Here is a 15000-nt window from a genome sequence, read left to right as displayed (position 1 = left end):
GGGAGGCAGAGCTTGCAGTGAGCCGAGATCGGGCCACTGCACTCCAGCCTGGGCAACAGAGCAAGACTCTGTCTCAAAAAAAAAAAAAAAAAAAAAGAAAGAAAGAAGCAGGGGGCCACAGACCCAATATTAGTTTTGATGACAAAAATCGAAAAATCGAAAGTGGAGCAATAAATACTAATACATATTTAAATATATTTTAAAATATGCTAAGGATTTGGAGTCATAAAGAAACTTATGAATTGTGGGATCATGATTCCTGGCTGATTACCAAATCTCACTAAGTCTTTGTTTCTTTCATGTTTAAAGTGAGGATAATAATATCCTTATCACAGGACTTTTGGGGTAGTTAAACAAAATAGTTTATGTAAAGGTCTTATCTTAGTGCTGACACATAATAAGTACTCAGTAAATGTTAACTACTACTAATATTTATGTATAACAAGATTTAGCTTGGGTTCCATTTGTGATTTAGCCTGCAATTTGAAATAATAGCTGATTAATTCTCTGAAACATTAGCTTCTATAATTGTTAATATTTAGCTGAAATTTAGCAGATACAAAAACAAAAGTAATGTAAACTTGTAAAAAAAAAAAAAAAATGGATTATATGAGTAAAGCTTGAGATAACCCAGAAGAGAAACTTTAAGATTTGCAGATGATCTCGTTCAAGTGACTATTTGTGAAGTTTAAAAGCAGATGAAAGCAACTATGTCTCATAGTGTACCAGGCTATGCAGTCATAGATGTATATTTTATTAAGGGCTACTAGATACAACTAAACAAAGTAAACCTTAATGTATAGAGTTTTGCATATCATTCTACTTTTAACAGCAATATTCAAATGGTAATGGATATTTCATCCTTTCATTCTAAAATATCTGTGATATTTCAGATGTCTGGTGAGAGTTGTTGAATTCATTATTCTAGAATATCTGTGAATTTATGATTCTAAAGTTTTTCTGAATGGCAGAGGTCTGAGAATTTGATGAAAGCCTTCAAAAAAGTTTTAAAAAACTTATAATTTTGCATACAATTACAACTTTTGAGGCTCACAGACTCTTGGAAATAATTTTTAAAAACCTAGCTAATCAATCCCAGATTATGGGCCCTTGGGCTGTAATTCTTAAAGGAATGAGTTGTTTTTTTTAATTTTTTGAGATGGAGTCTCATTCTGTTGCCCAGGCTGGAGCGCAGTGGTGCAATCTCGGCTCAGTGCAACCTCCACGTTTCAAGCAATTCTCCTGCCTCAGCCTCCTGAGTAGCTGGGACTACAGTTTCAAGCCACCACATCTAGCTTTTCTTTTTTTCCTTCATTATTTGTAGAATCGGCATCTCACTATGTTGCCCAGGCTTGTCTTGAACTCCTCCTCCCTTGGCCTCCCAAAATTCTGGGATTACAGGTGTGAGCCATGGCACCTGGCAGAGTTTGAATATTTTAAAGCCAAGAGCATGCATGTATGTGTAGTTTAGTGAGTGCATATATAAACACACATATATGTATTAATAAAATTGCAATCTAAGCTTTAAAATATTGCCCACTAAAGCATACAAACTACCATGAATCTACTCATGCAGTACAAGGGAAGACTATGAGTACAGCCAGAACCTCAATTCTGGAAAATATACTAAAGTTATTTCTATGCTTAAGGCTTTATCTCTGCTGCCTAACAGTACACTATCATGGGATATACTCATTTTTGTTTCAGTCATCTCTCAGGAATTGAAGTCTTGACCCATATCTTAAAATGGTGACTAGAGTCCTGTTACAGGTTTACCTACTTCCACAATGTCAATTGCCTGCCTGCCTACTTACTGAACCTCTGGATGTCATCTTGGCTCCAGCATTTCTGTGTTATACACATTGAATAACCTGCTAGTGCATAATTCTACAAAAAAGAATACACTCTTCTGCCTAGCAGACTATTTCCTGCCCACACCTGATGTTGAGGCCATTCTCCCCAGCCCTTGCCTGGGCCCCTTGCCTGGGCTGTCAGTGTTCAGTTCTGCAGTGGCTAGCTGGGTCATGACTAATCATGCTTGAGTTTAGACCAAACCCCTATCTCATTCCCTTAATGAGAATTGTTTTAATTTATCCATTCCTCAATCCAACCTACAACTGCTGAGTTCCTACCATATGTTAAAACTGTAGAACAAACATTATCCCTACCTAATTCATGCCATAGTTTACTGTATTTTTTCGAAAGATTTAAAATATTTTTAGAGCAAACTTAAATACATAACATGGAATGATAGAAAGATTGTCTAAAACTTGACAACCCCAAACCAACTAATATGTTTTATAAACATTTATTCATCTGGAGCTGCTTCTTTACAACAGCGGTAATTTTGCCCCACAGATGATATTTGCAATGTCCGGTGGTATTTTTGGTTGGCTTAGTACATAGTATGGGGGAGGGTGTGGGAAATTGTTGCTACTGGCATCCAGGTTGTAGAGGCCAGGGATGCTGCTAAACATTCTACAATTTACAGGATAGTTCCCCACAAAAAAGGAATTATCCTGCCCAAAATGTCAATAGTGCCAAAGTTGAGAAACCCTGCTTTAAACAAACATTTTAGGTCAGCCTTTGAAGGTATTGAGGTGGGAAGTTTTGCTTGCTGCCATTTGGTGATATTTGTTGGTCTACGTACCATTTATTTCTATATTTAGAATTTTAGTTTTTATAATACACCTGGGGAAATGATGCTAGATGTTCATATGAAAAACATTTTTCCACTTAAAGTAAAATCTTTCAATGTATACAAAACCAGGGAAAGTCAACAGGTAAGTAAGCATGTCAGACTTTGCAATATTCTAGAAGGTTAAAATAATAACAGTATTTTTGTATACCTAAAAATGAACATAACTTCCTGCTTCTACTATAGGATAGAAATGAAAGAGGCAGCAAAAAATCCAGAGAACAAATAAATGGCTAATTGGTTCAGGGTTTTGAGGGCTCTTCTGAGACTTTTTTTCTTGATTGCATTGGAATATAGATGCCTCAAATGACACTATAGGTTTATTATAATTTTATCTAATTCCATATAAATTTATACAAGGGCTCTTTAGATTAAGGTGGTAATAAAATATCAATTAGCAAATTAAAATAACTAGAGTTCATAGATGCCTATTCACCACTTCATTAGAGGCATTTTATTAGAGATTCAAGCATGAACATTTGGTCTGAGTGTCATTTTAATGCAAGTGTTTCCATTGTGGGTTGCTGCATCATATTTGAGAAATGTAATAAAAATACACATTCATAACCTTAGAAGAGCTGTATCAAACTGACATTTTTTTACTTCAGTTAGTAATATATGAATGTGCTATATCGTATAGTAATATACGAATGTACTATATCATATAGTAATATATGAATGTACTATAGCAGCTAACAATTTTCTTGTATAACAATGGTCTCTGGTTAGAAGGAAATCTGTTAGAATTTGAAGATATTAAAAGGCCAGAAGTGGCTTAATGAATTTTCTTATTGAATACATTTACCTCTCTTTTGGAAAAGCTTGTTTTTAATCTGCTAAATCAAAAATAGGTTTTCCACAGGTAGTATTTATTTTTTATGTATATACATATTCATATTCAATTTGGTTGTAAGCTCATGGGTGCATAAATCCTCAAAACATTGCATTTATTTCCATCTTCACTGATCTACTGGGGTCGTTAAGTTTCTTTGTTCTGGAAAAGAAAGTCATTCCTTTAAGAAAAATAAAGCTACTCTTCAAGTTTGAATTATGAAAGTACTCCTATTTCCTTAATACTCCTGGAACAATGTTCTAATTTTTTGTCTTAAAAAATGATTAAACTTGTGCAAAATTGTTTTCTGTTTTGAATTATACTGACAAAATCAGAGATTTTACACGGATTAACCTAAATCCCAATAACCCTATTTAACATACAAGTAAATCTGGATGCAGTGTTTAGTCTCTCAGTTCCCCAGTTTTCTCATTTTCAAAATGAGAGACAATAATGTGTTATGGTATAATAGATGCCAGTGCCTTGCACTTATTAGTTGCTCTGTAAATGTTAAATAACACTTATGGATGGCTCCAGCTTTGTTATGGAGAAAACAAGAAAAGTATTAGGAGAAAAAATTAAGAGTCACAACATATTGGAATGTTTATTTATTTTAAGATATCTTCTTGTAAAGGAACATAACTGGCAAATCCAACATCACTCAGACTATGAGTTATCATGTTTTTAGTAGTTCCGAAGCTAAGCTTTATTAAAGTAAATATACAGAAACATACATGTACATGAATCTGAATAAACTCAGCCTCCCTCTCCCATTCTATTTTTTTAAAAACTTTTTGTTCTGATTTTCTCCATCACACAACCCTCATATACTTAACAGAGCTGTTGAATTTTAGAGTTGGAATGGAGTTTAAATTTCTTTCAACCAATGCAGAAATTCTAAAATAGTTCCAAGTTTTAAATTTTAACTCTTGATGGAAAAAAAAAGTCAATATACACTCTCCTACATGCTTTTCTGAAGAACTGCATTTAATCCTGCCACAACTATATGACATGGGCATTACTACTCTCCCCATTTTTGAGATGTGGAGATAAGCTCAGAAACATTAAGAGATTGCTCAGTATCACACAAGCAGTAACCAAAAAGTGGGGATATGAACAGGATATGAACAATCGCTGACTCCAGAAACTGTGATCTTAACCACAAAACCATATATCTCTCCAAATTAGAAAATGCTTTTAGGAATAGAGGGTTGTCTATTTAGAAATTTTATTAACAGCCACATATAAGAGAAGAAGAAAGATATATCTGCAAAGGCCCATAAACACTGATCATTCTGGCTTCAAACACAGGAGAGAAGAACAGAGTCACTTCCCTAACTGAACCTGGTATTTCTAGGTGTACAGATACCCCTTTCCTGGAGATTCTGAATCCTAACATTACAATGGTATCTTAAGAATGTGGGCCAGGTGCGGTGGCTCACGCCTGTAATCCCAGCACTTTGGGAGGCCAAGGCGGGCGGATCACGAGGTCAGGAGATCGAGATCATCCTGGCTAACACGGTGAAAGCCCGTCTCTACTAAATAGAGAAAATAATTAACCGGGCGTAGTGGTGGGCGCTGTAGTCCTGGCTACTTGGGAGGCTGAGGCAGGAGAATGGCGTGAACCTGGGAGGCGGAGCTTGCAGTGAGCCGAGATTGCGCCACTGCACTCCAGCCTGGGAGACAGCGAGACTACGTCTCAAAAAAAAAAAAAAAAAAAAAGAATGTGTTCAGCTGCTAATAGAGATCCCCTCCCCAAAACACTGGTTTAAGTAAGGCCTATTTGTTTCAAGCAGAGAAGCCTTGAGTCAAGAGTCAGGCAGGCAAGCCTCCACAAAGACGTAAGGCCTAACTTTTTCCATTTGCCACTTTCACCTGCTTAGCATGTGTCATTCATCCTTATGGTCAGAACAGTGGCAGCTATGTTTCCAGACATTATGTATGAAATTCCAGGTGAGAATAAGGGAAAAGCTCAAGGGAAAAATGGACTTTGCCTGTTATTCAGAAAGGGTGTCCTCCTGATGAATTTCTACCTGCAGCTTATTGGCCAGAACCATCTCATGACCAACCACAACTGCAAGTAAGGTAAGGAAAGTGAATTATTTTAGTTGAATATATTGGAAATAATTGAGAACCATGTAAACAAATGGGGAACAGACAGACAACCAGCAACGTCTACCACAGGCCACCCCCTTGATTACCCAAGTGACATACCTTAAATTCACAGATACAGAAGGTTGAATGTAAAAGGATAGAAAAAGACATGGTTATGCCAGTATCAGACAACATAGATTTTAAGGCTGAAAGCATTACTAGAGATTAAAGAGGCATTTCATAATGATAGAAGTTTCAACTCACCAGGATAATACAGCAATTCTAAATTTGTATGGATGAAATAATACGGGTTCAAAATATATAAAGCAAACACTGGACTACAAGAAGGATTTGACAAATTAACAATTACAGTGGAAGAGTTAACATATCTTTCTTAGAAATAGAACAGTTGCTAGTCATTAAGGTTTTCATCTCTTTCTTGTAGAAATTTGCTGAAAACAGAAAGTTAGTCTACTACACACAAATATTCTGAAAATTTGGTAGCATTTGCTCTAACATTCCAACCTCAGCTGGCACATTGTCTATACCCCAGATCTAGCATGCAACTACCTGCCTATAGTGTCTATCAAGAGTCACTGGCTTCCCAGGCTGTAAATGGCTGGGCCCTTTTTTCCTTGTAGTGCTCCTGGCATTGACTTTCGTTTTGGTTGTGGTTCTCAGATGAGAACAACAGTAGCTGGCTCTGATTAATTAAATTAAAAGGAGTTTATTTGGAGAGTATTGAGTTGCAAACATTATTGAGGCAAGGGTTAGAGAACCAGGCCCAAAGCTAAGCATTTAGGAACAATGTACCAAACCATGCAAAACTGGTCTGATAATATTGATGCCACAGTGAACATCCTATTTGCTGGAACTTTTCTTTATTGTACTGCAATTTCCAACAGCATGATATCTCCTTTAGCTAGTAGTTGGTCTTAAAACCAATACTGCTCCATAAAGCCAACCAAACAGAAGCTGAGTTTTTTCTACCTCCTAAGTTACTCATTTCCAATTCAAAGTCTTAAGTGGGACCATTCTATTTTTCCTGCCTTTATCTTGGTGCTCTGGCACTGTTAGAGCCTGGAATTACTCAAACAAAGCAAGAACACTCAAAAGCAACTGACAAGTCGGAAAACATGACCAATGTCCCCTACACATAGAAATATTCCTTATGCTTGTCCCCTTGAAAGAGTTCAAGTTCCACAGATTGTGATTTCGAGGTGTAAGGACAGAATCATATTCGATGTCATCAGTCTGTTGGAATTGTGACCACAAAGTTAGCATTTATATAAAAATTAATACACAGATTTAAAAATTACACCTTTTATTTCTGGGGCAATTATTTGTGGGCAATGTCAGAGTATGATTTGTTGCAAGCAACAAATAAGCAAGCAATCAACTACACAAGCCTCAAACAAATAAAAAGATTTAACAGGGAATTTGATGACATTACGTAGTCTCTATCTTTGGGGAAGGGTTACAAGAATCTGCATTTTATTTAATCTCCTTTCCAGGACAAGCAGAAATCATTATATGGTATTGCTGATAGGGTTCACAGGCTATGTAGATGATTTTTTTGAAGGGCTCTCATGGATTCAGATGCAACAAAAACTGAAACAACCCAAACACATACATGTGCATATATATGTGTTTTTGCATGTGCATATACACACGCTAATTGACATAATAAGGACTGTTTCTGGGATTGTGGAAGAAGATGCACTCTGATTCAGCCTCCCTCAGAGGTCAAAAACAAATATGAAATAATTCTGACAGGCAAGTGGAACTATCCCCCTGAAGATAATTGCCAACATTCAGATGAACTTAAACCTTAATTTTCGTAGGGCAGTGGCAGATAGTAACAAGAGACAAAATTACTCAAGGTAGGGTCTCATAGGTGATTCTCTCGGGTCTCATAGGTGTTTCTCCTGGCATAGAACTCCAAGGAGCTGAATAAAGAGGGCTAATAGAAAACAGATTACAAAATAACTAGTTGTATTGAAACTTAGCATTAGATTTACGGGAGCTAAAGTTTTCTTAATAATTTAATAGGTCAGTACATAAGCATTGCAGATTGAATTCATATCATCTGGGTAGTTCAAAGAGGCTATTAATACTATTTTAGTTTAGAAGTGTACCAGGTTGGTAGCATCCTCAGGAACTTAAAAGAAGGAAATGAAAACAAGCCACCCAATAGCAAGCCAGGCCTCAAGGAATACTTGCAGAGAAAGTTCTAGTAAATGGAAGTTAATTGCCAAAATCACAAGCACCCAAGGAAACACAGCAATATGAATGAGCACCAGCAGAGTAAACAAATAAATAATTCAAACTAGCAAAACATTTAGATATTAGATTTATCAGTCACACTATAAAATGGCAACACATCATTTTTAACATATATAGGCTTCAAAAGAGAGGATTAAAATACACCAAGGTGCTATAAAATTAACAAGCAACAAGCAGACTTTAAAAAGAACAAAGTAAAAGTTTCAGAAAGGAAAAAACATTGAAATATAAATAATGGTTAGGTATGATGGATGATTAAATATGTCATGAGAAGATTAGTGAACTAGATGATGGATCTGAAGAATTTATTCAGAAAGTAACACAATCAGAAAAAGAGGAAATATGACAGAAAAGAGTTAGGTAGAACAGAGTAAAAAATTCTAATCTAATTTTAAAAGTTGGAGTTCTAGAAATAGAGGAATATGAATGAGGTAGAGGCAATATTTGAAAAAAAAATTGAGAAATTTGATGATGTGATGAAAAAAATCAGTCTATAAAGTGGTAAACCTAAAACAGAATAAATAAAAATAAATGAACATCTCACTTATGTAATTTAAACTATGGAATGCTATAGATTAGCTGAAAAATCTTTAACAACTACATCAATCAAAATCGATTAAAGACTTAAATCTAAGACCCAAAACTATGAAAATACTAGAAGAAAACATTGGGGAATGCTTCAGGATATTGGTTTGAGCAAATATTTTATTGGTAAGATTTGAAAAGCACAGACAACAAAAGCAGAAATGGCATCACATCCTCTGCACAGCAAAGGAAACAATCAACAAAGTGAAGAGATATGAGAGAAAATATTTGCCAACTATCTAATTGAAAATGGATTAATAAACAGAATATGTAAGGAACATAACAGCAAAATCAAATGACCCAATTAAATAATGGGCAAAATATCTGAATAGCCATTTCTTAAAAGAAGACATACAAATGGCCAACAGGTATATAAAAAATGCTCAACATCACTAATCATCAGGGAAATGCAAATCAAAACCATGATGAGATAATATTTCACTCCAGTTAGAATGGCTTTTATCAAAAAGATAAAAAATAACAAACGCTGGCAAAAATAAGGAGAAAGAAGAACACTCATATCCCATTATTAGTGGGAATGTAAATTAGTACAGCCACTATGCTGAAACAGTATGGAGGTTCCTCAAAAACCTCAAAATGAAACTACCATATGATCCAGCAATCCCTCTACTGGTTATACCTCAAAGAAAGAAAGGGAATCAGTATAGAGAAGAGATATCTGCATTCCTGTGTTTATTGCAACACTATTCACAATAGTCAAGATATGGAATCAGGAGGTAGAGCAAGATGGCAGAATAGAAAGCTCTGCCAATTGTACCTTCCACAAGGACACCAATTTAACAACTATCTACAAAAAAAAAAAAGCACTTAGTAAGAACCAAAGATCAGGTGAGCACTCACAGTACCTGCTTTTAACTTCATGTCACTCAAAGAGGCACTGAAGAGGTAGGAAAAACAGTCTTGACTTGTGGACCCCACCTCTTCCCATCCCCTGGCAGCAGAGGCATGGTGCAGAGAGCATTTCTGTGCACTGGCAAGAGGGAGAGTGCAGTAATTGTGAGGCACTGAACTCAGCACTACCTGTTACAGCAGAAAGCAAAACTGGACCAAACTCAGCTGACACCAGCCCACAGAGAGAGCATTAAACCAGCCCTAGCCAGAGGGGAACTGCCAATCCCAGTAGTCCAAACCTGAGTTCCCACAAACCTCGCTACCGTGGCTGAAGGTATTCTGGGGCCCTAAATAAACTTGAAAGGCAATCTAGGCCACAAGAACTGCAACTTCTATGCAAGTCCTAGTGCTGAACTGAGCCCAGAGCCAGTGGACTGCGGGGACTTACTGAGTTACCAGCAGGGATGGCTAATGGAGTGCTGGCATCACTCCTCCCCTAACCCCAGGCTGCACAGCTCACAGCTCCAAAAGAGGCCCTTCCTTCTGCTTGAGGAGAGGAAAGGTAAAAATGGGAAGGACTTTGTCTCGCATCTTGGATACCAGCTCTGCTACAGTAGGATAGGGTGCCTGTAAGAGTAGTGAAGCCCCCTTTCCAGGCCCAAGCTCATGGATGACATTTCTACACACACCCTGGGCCAGAATGGAACATGTTGCCTTAAAGGGAAGAAACCAGTCATGGCAGGATTCATTACCTGCTAACTGAAGAGGCTCTGGGCCCTGAATAGCCAGCAATGATACCCAGGTACTACGCTGAGGGCATTGGGTGAAACTCTGAGACTTGCTGGCTTTAGGTGAGACTCAGCACATTTCCAACTATGGTTGCTATGGGGCTACACTCTTCTATGTGAGAAAAGTGGAGGGTAAAGTAAAAGGTACTTTGTCTTGCACAGCCACATGGGGGTAGAGCACCAAGTGAGCTTTTGAGGTCACCAATTCCAGGACATGGCTCTTGGATGTCATTTCTGGGTCTGTCTTGGGCCAGAAGGAAGCCCACTGCTCTGAAGGGTAAGTCCTAGCCCAGACAGCACTTACCACAAGCTGGCTGAAGGGTCACGGGACTTAAGAGAACATCAACCATAGTCTGGCAGTACACCCCATGGGCCTGTGGTGGCAACGGCTATGGGCAAGGCTCCTCTGCCTTCAGAAAGGAGAGGGAAGAGTGGGAAGGACTTTGTCTTGTGATTTGTGTGCTAGATTAACAGCAGTACAAATAGAGTATCAGGTAGAGTTCTAAGGTTTTTGACTCTAGTCCCTGGTTCCCAGACAGCACCTCTGGACCTGCTCAGGGCCTGGGGGAACTCACTGCCCTGAAGAAAAAGACACAGGACTGGCTGGCTTTGCCACCTGCTGATTGTAGAAACCCAGGGTCTTGAGCAAACATAGCCAGTAGCCAGGATTGGTTACAGTGGGCCTTGGGTGAGACCCAGTGCCATTCTGGCTTCAGGTCTGACCCAGCATAGTCCTAGTGGTGGTGGCCACAGTGGTGTGTGTGTCACTTCACCCCCAGCTTTACGTGGCTCAAAACAGAGACAGAGATCCTGTTTGTTTGCCTAGCTAGAGATATCAGAGAAAAGAAAGAAAGAAAGGGCATTCAAATTAGAATGAAAGAAGTCAAATTATCATTGTTACTTGTTTGCAGGTGATACAATCTTATGTTTGGAAAAGCCTAAAGACTCCACCAAAAAACTGTTAAAACTGATAAACAAATTCATTAAAGTTTCCAGGTACAAAATCAACATACAGAAATCAGTAGCATTTCTATATGTGAAGAGTGAACAATCTGAAGAAGAAATAAAAAAAATCCCATTATAGAGCTCTTTCACTTCTTTGGTTAATTCCTGGGTATTTAATTTTATGTGTGTACAAGATCTACATACAAGAGGAAAAAATCTAATAATCCAATCAAAACACAGGCAAAATATTTGAATAGACATTTCTCAAAAGACATACAAATGGTAGACAGGCATATGAAGAAGTGTTCAACATCATTGATCCTCAGATATACACAAATCAAAACTACAATGAGACATTATCTCATGCCAGTTAAAATGGCTTATATTCAAAAGACAGACAAGGCTGGGCACAGTGGCTCATGCCTGTGATCCCAGCACTTTGGGAGTCCAAGGCAGGTGGGTCACTTGAGCTTACAGGTTCAAGACCAGCCTAGGCAGCCCTGCCTCTACAAAAAAAAAAAAAAAAAAAAAAAAATTCAACAATTAGTCAGGCGTGGTGGTGTCTGCATATAGTCCCAGCTACTTGGGAGACTGAGGTAGGAGGATGGCTTGAGCCCAAGAGGTGGAGGTTGCAGTGAGCAAAGATTATACCACTGCACTCCGGCCTGAATGCTAGAGCCAGACCTTGTCTCAAAACAAACACCAAAAGACAGACAATAACAAGTGCTAGTGAGGAAGTTGAGAAAGGGGAACCCTTGTACACTGTTAGTGGGAATCTAAATTAGTACAACCACTATGGAGAACAGTTTGGATGTTCCTCAGAAATCTAAAAATAGAGCTGCCATTTGATCCAGGAATCCCACTGCTGGCTACATATCCAAAATAAAGGAAATTAGTATATCAAAGAGATATCTCCATTCCCATTTTTGTTGCAGCCCTTTTCATATTAGCCAAGGTATGAAAGCAACCTGTGTCCAACAGATGAATGGAGAAAGAAAACGTGGTACATATAAACAATGGAGTACTATTCAACCATAAAGAATGAGATCTTGTCATTTGCAACCAAAGAATGGAATGGAGGTCATCATGTTAAGTCAAACAAGCCAGGCACTGAAAGACAAACTTTATACATTCTCTCTTATTTGTGGGAATCTACAAATCAAAACAATTGAACTCATGGGTATAGAGAGTAAAAGAATACTTACAGGAGACTGGGAAGGGTAATGGAGGGTGTTGGGGAGGTGAAGATGGTGAATGGATACAAAAAATAGTTGGAAAGAGTGAATAAGACCTACTATTTGCTAGCACAACAGGGTGACTATAGTTAATAATAATTTAACTGTACATTTTCAGATAATTTAAAGAATATAATTGGATTTTTTTGTAATACAAAGGATAAATCCTTGAGAGGACAGATATCCCATTTTCCATGATGTGATTATTATGCATTGCATTCCTGCATCAAAACATCTTAGGTACCCAATAAATACATACACCTAGTGTATATATATATATATATATATAGTACCCACAAAAATTAAAAATAAATAATTGAAATATTGGAATTAACCTAAGTGTCCATCAGTGGATGAATGGATACAGAAAATGTGGTACAAAGAAAAGATAAATGTTTGAGGTGATGGATATCCCAATTACCCTGATTTGATCTTTACACATTGTATACAGGTATCAAAATATTACATGTACCCTCAAAATATATTGAAGCGGCTTCATTGTCTGGAGTAACATCCGAGGTTTGTTGTCTCACGACCATGGAGATCAAAGATGTGGACACACAAAGAGTGAGGTTAAGAGTGAGAATTTTCTGGCGCCTGCCCCTCAGACATAATTTTGAATTAAAGAAAATATTTTATCAGAAGATGGCCACTGCCCAGTTGCAGAGGACTTCCATGACTGCACTGGTATTTCTCAATAAGATACCACCTGAACACCAGTCTTTGGTGTTAGTGAAGAGGTTCCTCGCAGTTTCAGTATCCTGTATCATGTATTTGAGAGGAATATTTCCAGAATGTGCTTATGGAACCAGATATCTAGATGATCTTTGTGTCAAAATACTGAGAGAAGACAAAAATTGCCCAGGATCTACACAGTTAGTGAAATGGATACTAGGATGTTACGATGCTTTACAGAAAAAAATGTCTAAGGTTGGCTGTTCTAGCTATATACACAAACCCAGAAGATCCTCAGACAATTTCAGAATGTTACCAATTCAAATTCAAATACACCAATAATGGACCACTTATGGACTTCATAAGTGAAAGCCAAAGCAATGAGTCTAGCATGTTATGTACTGACACCGAGAAAGCAAGCACTCTCCTAATTCGCAAGATTTATACCCTAATGCAAAATCTGGGGCCTTTACCTAATGTTTGTTTGAGCATGAAACGTTTTTACTATGATGAAGTTACACCCCCAGATTACCAGCCTCCTGGTTTTAAGGATGGTGATTTTGAAGGAGTTATATTTGAAGGGGAACCTATGTATTTAAATGTGGGCGAAGTCTCAACACCTTTTCCCACCTTCAAAGTAAAAGTGACCACTGAGAGAGAACGAATGGAAAATATTTATTCAACTATACTATCACCAAAACAAATAAAAACACAACTTCACAAAATCCTGAGGGACAAAGATGTAGAAGATGACCAGGCGCATTATACAAGTGATGATTTGGACATTGAAACTAAAATGGAAGAGCAGGAAAAAAAAAAAACCCTCGATTTTCTGAACTCGGAGAACCAAGTTTAGTTTGTGAGGATGATGAAATTATGAGGTATAAAGAAAGTCCAGATCTTTCCATTTCTCATTCTCAGGTTGAGCAGTTAGTCAATAAAACATCGGAACTTGATATGTCTGAAAGCAAAACAAGAAGTGGAAAGTCTTTCAGAATAATGGCAAATGGAAATCAACCAGTAACATCTTCCAAAGAAATTCGGAAGAGAAGTCAACATGAATCTGGGAGAATAGTGCTCCATCACTCTCATTCTTCTAGTCAAGAGTCAGTACCAAAAAGGAGAAAGTTTAGTGAACCAAAGGAACATATATAAAAATTATTTTTCTTCTGTATGTTTGCAAAGTTTTTCTCAACATTTAAACCGAAGGACACTATATTATATTTCCCTAACTCTGAAAATGTATATGTAGTTTAAAGCAGTTTGTACACTAAAATTAAGTTCTTGGCTGACTGTCATAATGTGGTCCCTAATCTTGAAATGAATCCAACAGAACTTTTGAATAAAAGCAAAAGTACAACTGTTTAAACAAAAAAAAGAGTGTGAATTTAATAGGTGAAAAAAAGAGAATATCTCTCTGCTACAGAGAGGGGTCCCAGAAAAATGGGTTGCAGATCTGTGATGAAATGCAGGTGTTTTTATAGATGAACTAGTCGGGAGGCGGTGTCTGATTTGCATAGGGCATGAAAAACATAGGACCTGGGGTGCCATCTACATAGGGCGTGAATCTCTGGCAGCCCCACCCCAATCTTTTATTGTGCAGATGGGTTCTCTGCCTGAGCTTGTCCATGTTGCCCATTTCTTTCTTACTGTGTATGTGCTAAAAGAGTGGGGAGGTGGAACCCCCATGGTGGACGTGGCTGGCCCCCAGGTAGCCCATTTCTTTTTGTGCAGCTGCTAGCATCCCTCCATGCAAGCTTCCAGCTTCCTTATCTATGTTTGCAGCTTGATCTTTCAGGTTGCTTTTTGTTAGAAAAAAAAAAAAAAAAAGGCTGTGGCTCATGCCTGTAATCCCAGCACTTTGGGAGGCCAAAGCAGGCAGATCACCTGAGGTCAGGAGTTTGAGACCAGCCTGACCAACATGGAGAAACCCCATCTCTACTAAAAATACAAAATTAGCTGGGTGTGGTGGCACATGCCTGTATTCCCAGCTACTCAGGAGGCTGAGGC

The 15000-nt window shown here is 37.9% G+C and overlaps 1 pseudogene; it reads left to right on the top strand.

Moving 5' to 3' along the window:
- The first annotated feature begins 12960 nt into the window (after window positions 1-12960).
- LOC101138708 (HORMA domain-containing protein 1-like) lies at window positions 12961-14145 on the top strand (annotated as a pseudogene).
- Window positions 14146-15000: the final 855 nt, after the last annotated feature.

This window comes from Gorilla gorilla, chromosome 5 (assembly GCF_029281585.2).
Source record: "Gorilla gorilla gorilla isolate KB3781 chromosome 5, NHGRI_mGorGor1-v2.1_pri, whole genome shotgun sequence".
Taxonomy (NCBI): domain Eukaryota; kingdom Metazoa; phylum Chordata; class Mammalia; order Primates; family Hominidae; genus Gorilla; species Gorilla gorilla.
This window is presented reverse-complemented; position numbering and strand designations above follow the sequence as displayed.